Source organism: Octodon degus, unplaced genomic scaffold, assembly GCF_000260255.1.
Source record: "Octodon degus isolate 3935 unplaced genomic scaffold, OctDeg1.0 scaffold00604, whole genome shotgun sequence".
NCBI lineage: Eukaryota > Metazoa > Chordata > Mammalia > Rodentia > Octodontidae > Octodon > Octodon degus.
Genome location: NW_004525180.1, coordinates 55,417 through 66,830, shown reverse-complemented (window position 1 = coordinate 66,830; position 11,414 = coordinate 55,417). Strand labels below are relative to the sequence as shown.

The following is an 11,414-nucleotide window of genomic DNA, read 5'->3' as shown; positions in this document are numbered from 1 at the left end:
TCTGGGTTGGGAGTTGTTTTTTTTCAGGACCTGAAATATTTCATTCTATGCCATTTTTTATTTGATGGTTGATGTGGAGAAATCTGCAATGACTCTGATGAGCTTTCTATTATAAACAATTAGTTTTGTTTCTCTAGCTCCTTTTAACATTCTTTTCTCAATCTCTTGGATTTTGATTATTGTGTTCCTCAATATAGATATAGTTTTATTATGGTTAACTGGAGTCCTATATGCCTATCTTATTGCATCTCAGATTCTTTTCCCACACTTTCAAAATTTTCTGCTACAAATTTGCAGATACTCATTTTTTTGTGATTTGTTTTGACTCCAGCTGTTTCATAGATACTTATTAATCTTATTTTTTACATCATCTTCTAGCTGTTGCATTGTTATTTCCTGGTTCCTTGTTACTTTAAAGAAATTATTCCTTTATGTTCACTGCTTGCAATGCTATATACAAGGTCTGAAATTCTATCATCTGTTTTGTCCAAGCAGTTGTTACAGCCAGAGATCTGAATCTGAAGGAAAGTTTTTTCACAATACGAAGTACTAGTTTCACACTTTGGAAGTCCTCTGCATCTGGAATCATGAATGCATTTAACGCACCATTAGATTAATGGTAATGAATTACTATAGAATCATGAAAACATTAATTTATTAATTTAGTTTTATGCCAAGTGTGTCTTTTGTGAGAAAACCTAATTGCAATTTTGTTGAAAATCTTTATCTTTTGACCAATAACCAAATTAATAAGAGTATCTCCGAAGAGACTATGGAGATTGTTGGGCGCTCCTTCTAATTGAGCAAAGACTGGTCACCCTTCTAGTCACTAATTGTTGTCCTGTCCTATAATATCTCCCAAGTCTAAGGAATTTTTGTTAATTATCTGAAATCTTTTGATGACCTGTAAGTAAACCAATTTTTATATCACTTAGGCCAGCTAGTAACTCAAGAGAAAGCCTCCTTTCAAATCTACATTCTAAATTGTATCATGAACAAATATTCAAAGAAGAGAAAAACTGTTGAGTTCAGATCAAAAGAGCAACAAATGTTCATAGAATGACATATAATTGTAAACAAGTATACCAAACACACAAATAACTATCTTCACAAATTCAGGGTATACTCAAGTATATTTTTGAACAAATTGAACTATAATAAACGTATTATAATGTTTAGAAATTTATAATTATAAACTGAGTAGTCAGATTTTGTTGTTTATTAATTAGCAGAGATTTCTTATCAGAAAAAGTTGGAATACAATCTTTTCTTTACAATGAATATGCATGTCTTGTATTATATTTTGTCTTGAAAATACTGGTAACTTTTAGGTCAGTTATCTCTATACATTTGCTCACCTATTTAGATGTTAGATTTCCATTTTGTCAGTTCCTTCAGTACACCCCAGATCAAAGCTAGCCTCATCATTGTCAAATTCTTCTGCAAATCTGTGTTCATATTACCTAACATCACACTCTGGTATCCACATAGATTATTCAACATTCTCTGAGAAAACACAAGCATATACTCCACCACAGAGTAGCTTTTCTTTTTTTCTTTACCTGATTGATTTATCTTACAGTTGCTGTACTTCCATGTTTTGCAAAATTTTAAACAACTAATAGTATATGTTGACAAGTAAAGTGGGAGTGATTCATTCTCCTTTCATTTTTATAATTGAATTTTGAACATACAGTGAGAAGCCTGTGTCCTATTTTTGAAAGTGGAATCCATCACACTCTTAACCTAATATGACCATTTGTGAAGACAAGCAAATTAATTTAACTTCATGAAGGGATATGACCATCAATAACACCAGAGATATTAGTCCAAAATCTCACTGGAGCCAATGAATAATACCAAATAAAGCCTGAAAATCATTTTAAGTTGATCTCAACTGTTTGGGACACCACATGTATCTGATGGATAAATTTTCCCAAATCTAAAGAGATTATCATAGCTTATACCCTTTGGATGCCATCATCAGGCCTGCCTTTATTAAATGGGATTTCAAACTCTAGTTACTTCTTAGGCTCCAGTGCTTTTAGACTATACTTCAAATGTTTATATTTTTTTGGAAAATATCAAAGTTTTTAGGTACCATATGAATTTAGGACTGTAAAACAGGGTTCCACTTTACTAGGAATCGAGAGTTTTATGTAATCATTAAAATTACCTTCATCAATGTAAATCTTAGAAAACATGATTTTTTAAACCAAAATTAAACTGTATTTTTAGGATGGAAATGGTCTTTTACATTCATCACCTTATGGGGAATATGTGAATGCTTTTCTTATAGTGTTAACTGTGATTGAGAGAGAGAACCTCTCTATTTACTTCTTTTATGTGCGGGTCTACCTCTGGTATAATGGCCCTTCATATGCCTCCAGGTCAACAGTCTGACATCTTTGTTCCTGTGAAGTTGTAGCTGCCCTACCCAAAGACCATCTACACTTGTGTCTGAAAAGCCCTTTAGAATGCTTTGGTTTCACTTTGATTAATTAATTTCTATTTTTAACAAAATATACACCTTTTTATTATTTATTTTTTTAAATTTGTTGTCCAAGAAAGAAAGAGTCATTGAGTGATATGAGTGTAAAGTAATTTGAACAGTATTTCAATTAGATTAAAATAAAAGCCTTCTTTTTCCCTGTATAACCAGCATGGATGACACCAGGAGAAACCTGAGAACCTTTGATATTGGGACTCGACTTCTGGTTGCTGTTTTTGCTGTATCACTCAAGGTTGGTCAAACTGCTAGTACTGGGAAAGATTTCCCTTAATCAGACTCCTCCTCCCCAAGCCACATGGGAGATATCACCTGATAGTGACAGTTGCTGTGTGTAGGCTGTTAGTTTTAACTGCTTGCTGTTTTGTTCTTGCCCAGATTTCAAGTGCAGTCACTATTTTAAGTTAAACAAGTTTTCATTCCCAGGAGTACAAACAATGAATGCTGAGGACTATGTGTACAGTAGTCATTACCCTTCTATTTAGCTCAAGGTACATGGACTCTAGTTGGTGGCATGTGGCAACAGTTGCAGCTGGACTTGGTAGATGGATTCAGGTGGCTTGGGAATCCCAGCTGTGTCTACCCAGGTCCTGAATGCTGAACCCTTCTTGAATGTGTTTTATTCCACTCCCCCTGACTCTATCCCTGTGCCACTCAGACCTAGCCTCTTGCAATTTAAAAGAATTTCTCCATTTTTCCTGGATTGAGCAAACCTAGAGGATTTACACTATCAGTGGTACATTTTTACTACCCTTCTTGTTCCATTTGGGACTTGATTTTAAAGGAGTATTCCTTGCTAAGACCTTTGTGGTGTTAGAAAGTAAAGTAAATGCAGGAACTAAAAAAAAACCAAACATTTTTATATAAATATGTACACATCTATGAACATCTGTGTTTCTTGAAACTCTAAATTTACATAATCTTTTCCTTTTTGGTTTCTCTTAAGGCTGTTTTTCTCTTTAAGCTCATTAATCCCTCTGGTCATAGTGAACCCATTTCTGGTTCTAGTGAGCCTCCAACCCCGAGCTTGACACCTGATGGTGCCAGTACCAGTGCACACTTGTGATGAATAGGGGCCCTAACAAATTCACTTCTCCACTCTTTTTAGAAGTGTTCCTGCTGCCAACTTTTACCTTTGACGAGTGCTCCCTGGTCAGGCCTCTAAATGTGGGAACTTATTGATCTCTCAGTATACCCAAGTAGAAATTGCAGTAGAAAGAAAAACAAGAGACAAGAGCTGAGTTCATGTAAAGGCTTCTTTGCCTGATTGCCAAAACATCTCATAAATATAGTGAGCTTGTTTTTTAATGACTTTGCAAGTTTTGTATAAAGAGAAATGAAGTTGCATAGTGACTGATGGCTGAAATTGTCCCAGCAACATGCTTTCCTTAAGACTGAGGTAGTTGACTGCTTTAGCCCCTGTGCATCTCCTGCCCTCACATATATAACGAATTTCCAGCTTCAACACCCACAACAAATTCTATCTTGTATTCCTCATTGAATTTTTGGGTAAGTTCTGGAGTTGTTAGTGTTAGGCCTTTAAGAAAGTTTCATATTTTTACCATGAGAATCTAGTTGGGTTTCTAGAGGTAAGAGATACAAATGTGTGAAAATCTTGCAAATCTCAACCCTGAGAAGTTTTAGATTCTACCTAAATCTCTCTCAGCTGCCAGCCCTTTGCCTGTTGCCACTTATGTGTTCCTATCAGTTGTTCAGTACTAGTAGCTTTTGTATCTGGTCTGCTCTAACCCTCTTTCTTAGCTGGTATTTCTGCTTTATGAAGTAACAATTTTTGCACTGACCAATGCTTTAGTTAACTAATATTTTTTTTTTCTTTCAATTGTAAAATGTTTCTCTGGGCAGAGTTGTGGCCATTTTGTACTAAGAAAGCCATATTGGACTGAGGGGGCTGTGTGTGCACTAGGGAACATTCTCCTCCCTCATTCCAGTGAGACAGGACATCCCAGCCCATTAAGGGACACAGTAGGGAGAACAGGCTGACTTCTACCCTATTATGCAAATTTATACTACACATATACACTCCAAGCAAAAATAAGGAAATGTTCATCCCTCTAGGACCACCAGGAATCCTGACTCTATAAAATCTGTAGCTATAACCACACCTGTGGTTGACATTCTGCACTCCATGTCACATGTTGTCTGTGGGACAATAAACATTATTTGTCTCTCCTCACCCTCCCGGGGTAAATCTTCCAGTTTCACAACAGCAAAATGATAACTATCTTGTTACATATTGGAGTACATACCTGAAATTCCTTGTATAAATGATGCATATTGAGGTTTCCGGTATAAATATTACTTCAGTGATTTTAATTGATATGTAGAATTGTGTAAGCATCCCTTGCTTTTCCTTTTAGGATATTGTCACTTCCCACATTCTTGGAAGTCTTTTTGCAGTCATGGCCCTCATCCGTGCTCACCATGAATGGGATTCAGTAAAGCAACCATAGGCAGAACATTTATCAAGTTTAAATTACTATTAGATGAACAATTTAGGGAGTAGAATATTGTATTTACAGAGATCTAAATGAAGGATTTTATTTGAAGGACGTTGTTTGGGAGACCTTAAGACTAGTGGATATTACTTGTGCTTGATTTGACTTCTCTTTGCTGGTAACTTGTACTTATAAACCTGTGGGCTGAGCTCAGAAGAAGAACTTGGTAGAAAAATATATGATTAGAGGAGAGATAGATAATTTGCAGGGAGTGTTTATTAGAGTTCAAATTTTATCATTTTTAAGTCTTTAAAAATTTGGTTAGAAGAAAGCGACATTAAGTGAGTACAACACTCTCCATACCTCTTTTATTTTTTTTATTTTTTATTTATTTGAGAGAGAGAGAGAGAGAGAGAGAGAGAGAGAGAGAGAGAGAGAGAGAGAGAGAGTGGTGTGTGTGTGTGTGGCCAGCTCAGCATACCAGGGGGCGGGGCTGGCTGGCATGTGGTGCTGGGGGATTGAACCGCGGTCCCTGATGCCTTGCCAAGCTTGTTCCAAGTAGGTGCTTTAGACCACTGAGCCATCTCTCCAGCCCCATACCTCTTTTAATGCCTGATAAATTCTTAGTCTTTCTGTGTCTCCTTTCCCTTACTGCTAAGAGTCAGATCTTCTCTCCCTGAAGGCCTTCCCTGCATCCTTTTTGCTGCATCGCTCAGAGGTGTGAAGTGTTTTTATGTTTTATGAGGATTCCACCTAAATACTGAATTTTTGTGTACTCAACATGTCCTGTACAGGAACCTGAGCTGAGTCCATTTGGTGAGAAGCCAGAACTGAAGGAGTAGGTGGAGGAAAGAATGTCAGCAGATCTGGAGGGTGAGGACATCCTGGAATGGACAATGTCATTATGAGACTGGTAGAAACTAAAGAGGATGAGGTAAGAATTTTGCATTCAGAAAATTCAGGGGAAGCCCAGGAATGCCTCCCTGCATCCATCTCTAGCAGAAATAGCATGAGTTAAGCAGCATTGAGTAGGAGACAAATGTACTCCACAGTGAATTTGTCCATCTGCTCAATGAGCTCCACTATGTGGACATAATACAGGTTTATATAGCCTGCAAGCCCCAAAACAAATCCAGGGATGATATGAACATGAGGTTCTGCTCATGATATCTGGGCTTAGAATTGAAAGTTGCCCCCTACTGCCCATAAAGGGAATATGAGGTCTGAGGGAATAAACAAAACTTAGAGAAGGTGAAAGCCACAATTTGGGGGCCAGAAAAATGGCTCAGTGGCCTAAGTGCCTGCCTGGGAGGCACATGGTTCTGAGTCAGTCCCTGGCCTGGAAAAACAAAAACAAAAACAACAATAACAAAAAATACAATTATTGGCATGTTTAGCAGTTCTGCACTAGTTGATGGAGAGAATTTAAGGATAGTGGGCTTGTGCTTCATAACTAGGCACTTGTGCCCTTTTCTGCTCTCTGCTGAGGAAAGTTTGCATGCTGTCAGCATTTCTCACATGTTTGCTAATAATTACTTCATTTTTTATACTTTGTTAAAAAATCCTGAGAGTTTAAGTATCAGTGAGGGTTCAGTGGAGAAATAAAAGTCATGATATGATTAACATACACTATTTCAAAACCATATAGTAAATGCCCTCAACCGAGGGCCCTTCTTGGCACAGAATGTAGGTGAATTTTTCAGAGACCGTGTTCCTCTTGACAAGGTGATCCAGCAGAAGAAACCCTGGGGAGAGTCACCTTTTTCTTTGGTGCTCACAGGTGCAAGGAATGTCATAAGGCTTGGATGGCTTGTGGAGGTCATTTGATTTTCTCTGCGAGAATGACCGCATATCTGACAGGATGTTTGATTCGAAATACAGTTGTGATAGTCAGAGGTGAAATATTTCTGTGCATTCACTGAATGAACACTTCTGAGAGCCTCCTCAGTGTTTGGTTCTTAGTTGGAAACTGTGTATAGACACAAGTCAAACATCTCTCCGGCATTCAAGGGCTCTGAGTCTCAGTGACCACTGCCTCCTCAGAGTGAGTTTCAATACACTTGAAGTAGCCAGTGCTATGTAGGCATATACCAATGCTTGTGCTGATTTTCCTTTTTTCTTTCCTTCTAACAGTTTCATGACCTGTTTCGGAATAATGATGTCTGAAGGCTCAGAATAATATCAGCTGTTGGCCAGCCATAATGGCACCTGCCGGTAATCTCTGTACTTGGGAGGCTAAAGTAGGAGAATCACTTGGAGTTCAAGGTCATCCTGAGCTGTTTAGCTATTTCCTGGAGAGTCTAAACTATAGAGTGAGACCCTGAATCAAAAAAAGAAAGAAAAGAAAATATAAAGAGAAAGAAAGAAGAATTGAAATGAAAAGGAAAAAAGTAAAGAAAAGAAAGGAGAAATACAAGCTGGAGAAGTGAAGGTGGGGTCAAAGTAGTACACTGCCGAGATCTGAAAGTGCAACTGATAACTGCAGAACACTTCTGTATTTTCTAGACAGCAGGAAAGATGAATTGGCAAGTTTACAAAATGTGTAAGTTTATCATTGTCAAGTTTATCATGAAATCCTATACTCTCTGATCAATGCTTTTCAAACTTCACTATTTTTTCCCTTTTGAAGGTAAATTAAATAGTATTCATATTTTACACATGCGGCAGTTATTTTATCCTCAAATTTCAAATTAAATTGAGTAGAAATAATTTAAAAAATATTTTGTATTTCTAGTAAAAGTGTAGGGAGGAAGGTATTACTAAAATTCTGTCTTTCTGATGCTGAAGTCATTAATAAGCACCTTAATGAGAATCAGCTAACAGCTCTGCTCTGCCTTTCTTTCACCCTGTCTTAGAAAAATGCTCTATGAAGATAAAGAACTGGGACTTTAAATTAGTGAAGCTGAACTGTCATGCTATTTTTTTTATTTTCTTTGTATCAGGAACTGAATTCATGCCCTTGTGCTTGCAGGGCAGATTCAGTTTCCTTGAGCTAGATCCCTGGTCCCCATGTAATGCCTTTTGGTAAAAGCATTATGTCAAGCACACAAGGGAGGTGTAGCGAAATCTTGAGTCCTCAATGTATCTAACAAACTGGGAAATATGGTTGTGAAAGAAAGTAGATCCCAGATTAGGAGAATCTAGCATAAGCAGAGTAGAGTATACAAGGACCTGATGGTGGTGGACAGATACTTTGGTAGTGCCAAGCAGATGGCTCAGTTTAATACTGCATTTTAGAAAAAAGTATGTTCTGAAATCATTGTGTACAAAATTTATCCTTTATTTAGTGTTCCAATGATAATCACTGCTAATTTTGGTTGGGAATTTCTTTAGGTTTTTAGATATAACTAAAATCAATACTAGTACACAGTGTAGTTGGAAGACAGTTTGTCATCAAAGAGACCATCTTTCCAAGCAATTGCTAGGGTTCTCTTTCCTTTACATGCTCTATGGTCCATGATTGTATTTATTGTACCTCCCACTCTAGCAAGCACAGAAATTAATCTGAACAGATCTGGTTTCTGTAGGAGCCCAGCTCAACAGAGAGGCTTCCGATGCCTAGGTGGAGAAGACAGCTGAGAGAGTAAGGAGGTGCACAGGGCATCGCTCCCATCCTGCCTCTGCCTCTCAGTTCAGCCTCAGCTTTCTGTTTTCTACACTCCATTGGGCATATTCACTGTGGGATTTTCTCACCGTGGGTCCATGCTGTGGATCTTGATAAGTTCAGGTAGTGGGACTCAGTCACAGATCAACAACCTGAGTCTACCTCCCTCAGACAGATCGAGCCATATTCCATGAAAAGGGTTTTATGCCTCTGTTTTGTAAACAGAAAGAAGACATCAAAATGTCACATATTTACAAATCTTTTCTAAGAACTCAATGACATACTCAAGCTTATATACAATAAATAATTGTATTCAGTTTGACTGCTGGTAAGAAGCTTTTGTGGGAGTAGAATAAAATCTCAAATATGTACATTCTTCGGTAGTTAGCGATGTAGAAAGGAGCAATGAAAAAATCATGAATCAACACCTCCAACCTCTCTGGATGTTGAAAGGTGGTGAGGTCAGATTTAAGTTGTGTGTAATGATGGTTCTCATCCCAGGAATTAAAGTGCAAGCCAACATAAAATTGAAGAATGGCAAGAATAATACTGAGAAGCAATGTTAGAAATTGAAAATGAAAACATTTTATTCTATTTTATTATACATTACTCCTTCATCTATAATTTTAAGGAATTTAGAAATAATGGAGTAAAACTCAGAGAGGAGCACTTTGATGTTTTTTTGCATTTTTGCAATTATGTGATTTTAATATTTTTCCTGAAAACATCCTTAAAGTGTACTTTAATGATAAAGAAATATTGATATATCTTCTAGACAGTGCTAAGGAAAGCACAGTATGTTTGGAAATGGTTTCTTCTATTTTATATATATGAATGAGCGCTGTGAAAAGTGTGTTGGTCTCTGGAAAGAGGCCATAGGTGTTGCCCTGAGACAACATAAATTAGGACATAAGACTGTGGAACAACCAAGCATTTGTCACCAGTTGTCTTCTGGGACAAGACTCACAGTAGCTTTGATACCTGCATAGCTGAAGCTGCTGGAAATGTGGGCTTCTTGACATTCCGTGACATCAGCACATTCTATTACCCTGGCAGCAACTGTCAACATTACCTGCTTTGCTTGAGTCTGAGCTACAGGCAGCACCTTCAGCTCTGGTGCTTGATACTTGTTTTTAAGGTTAAGAATTCTCAAGGGTTCTTGGTGTTGTTCATCTCAATAGTAAGTTAGTAAGTATAGTTTTTGTATCACAGTCCTCATTCAATCTATTTGATTTCATTTCATTTGAACTTATCATATGTTAGGGTTATGTCCACAGTCTCTCGTTCTACCTGTTCCACCACCATCCATCATCATGGGACTACACATCAGGTCTTCTTGTCATTCAAAGGCTGACCTAAGTAATTCATATACTGAGCAGGATTTACGATCACAGCTGGAGAAGACTAAGGAGAAGTTTCATGAACTCAAAGGATGTTTTCTTGTGTCTGAAGCTACTGTCTATTCCATGGCTAATGAGCTGAAAAGGCACAGTAAGTTCGATGGTTCATGATTCCCCAAACTGATGAGAGTTTTCACTGTGAAGGAAGAATATTTTTTCCAAATTTGATGTTTCTCCCATTTTCCCAGAATGTTCGATGTTCATTTTTGTTCTTGAGTTAATGATGATGAAAAAACTGAGGCTCAAAGCATTCACCAAATTCGCTCTTTTTCTTTTATTATTTACACAGGGTATCATTATATAATCAAGTCTGATCTTGAACAAACTGTGTATCCCTACTGAGCTCAAACTCATAGTGATCATCCTGTATCAGCTGAGATTTCTCTTATAGTGAAATTTAGGGTAAGACTAGGGTTATTACTTGATATTAACATGTAAATGAGACCAAGGTTAAAACATCTTACTGATTCCTCAACCAAACACAGAATTAGCTCCTCTGCTGAAGATCAGGTATGTCCATTGTTATTAGTCTTCTTGTGTACCTTAGGAGATCCTGTAGATGTATATCACTATTGACTTAAAGGTCTAGGCCCAATGATACTCCATTTTATTTAAGCTTCTGCTGACTTCTTATTGACAAAACACTGTGATCATTATTCTTGGAAATATGTAGGTAGTACTCTCCTGTATTAATGGGCTGAGGGAGAATTCTGCTGCTAACTCAAAGTATAGCAACCATAACTGTCACCATAGGTACCAGAAACTGCCTTGAAGAAGGAGCCCTGTGTCCTAGGTTAAAGGCTTTCTTTTAACGCCAAGTGAAACACATTTCACTCCAATGTAATGGGAGAAATTTTGGGGATCATAAGGAAGTGTCCCATCCACATATAGCTGAGCCAGTGAACCTGGAGGGACACAGCAAGGCCAGCTGGCCAGAGTGTACCAGTAGGGTTTCAGCAATGAGACATGAAGCCAAACATGTGGATCCCATCAGTCACAGGAAGTCCCATGCTGTGTGCAGGGCCCTCTCCCCACTGCACTGAGCATGGCAGCAGGAGCCTTTTGGGCAGAGCACTGAGAGGGGATGTGTTGATTGAAGGAGTAGGGACAAGGCCTATGTGCACCAGCAAGAGCACACACAATCCAGGCAGCTAGGACCCTGAATTTGCCTCGTTTATGAAGTAAAGTTTTCCACAAAATTCACTGGTGCAATGTTTAGTTCAACTACCATTGATGTACATTAATTATTATTATTTGGAAAAAAATAAACACAATTTCAAAAGTAAATTTCTGAATAACACTAGATAGTATTGTGCATATTGTTGTCTTCAGAGTAGTTACTCAAAGTATAAGGCATAAGCAAATTATCCTCTTAATGTTATTAGCACAGAGCTTTCTTTGCAATTAATTAAGAGAAACTAGCAGTGTGACTGTCTTGTATTTTC

The 11,414-nt window shown here is 37.7% G+C and overlaps 1 long non-coding RNA gene across 2 annotated transcripts in view; it reads left to right on the top strand.

Moving 5' to 3' along the window:
- The window catches only part of LOC111814828, an 18,371-nt gene extending 8,313 nt beyond the window's left edge, over positions 1 to 10,058 (top strand). The window contains exons 2-4 of one of the 2 annotated variants that reach the window (XR_002819709.1): positions 2,663 to 2,744; positions 5,760 to 5,899; positions 9,847 to 10,058. This is a non-coding gene — a long non-coding RNA (uncharacterized LOC111814828). Of the gene's footprint in view, positions 1 to 2,662; positions 2,745 to 5,759; positions 5,900 to 7,139; positions 7,229 to 9,846 lie in introns of those variants that run through there. The other variant, XR_002819708.1, reaches the window with a different exon arrangement.
- The last annotated feature ends 1,356 nt before the right edge of the window (positions 10,059 to 11,414 follow it).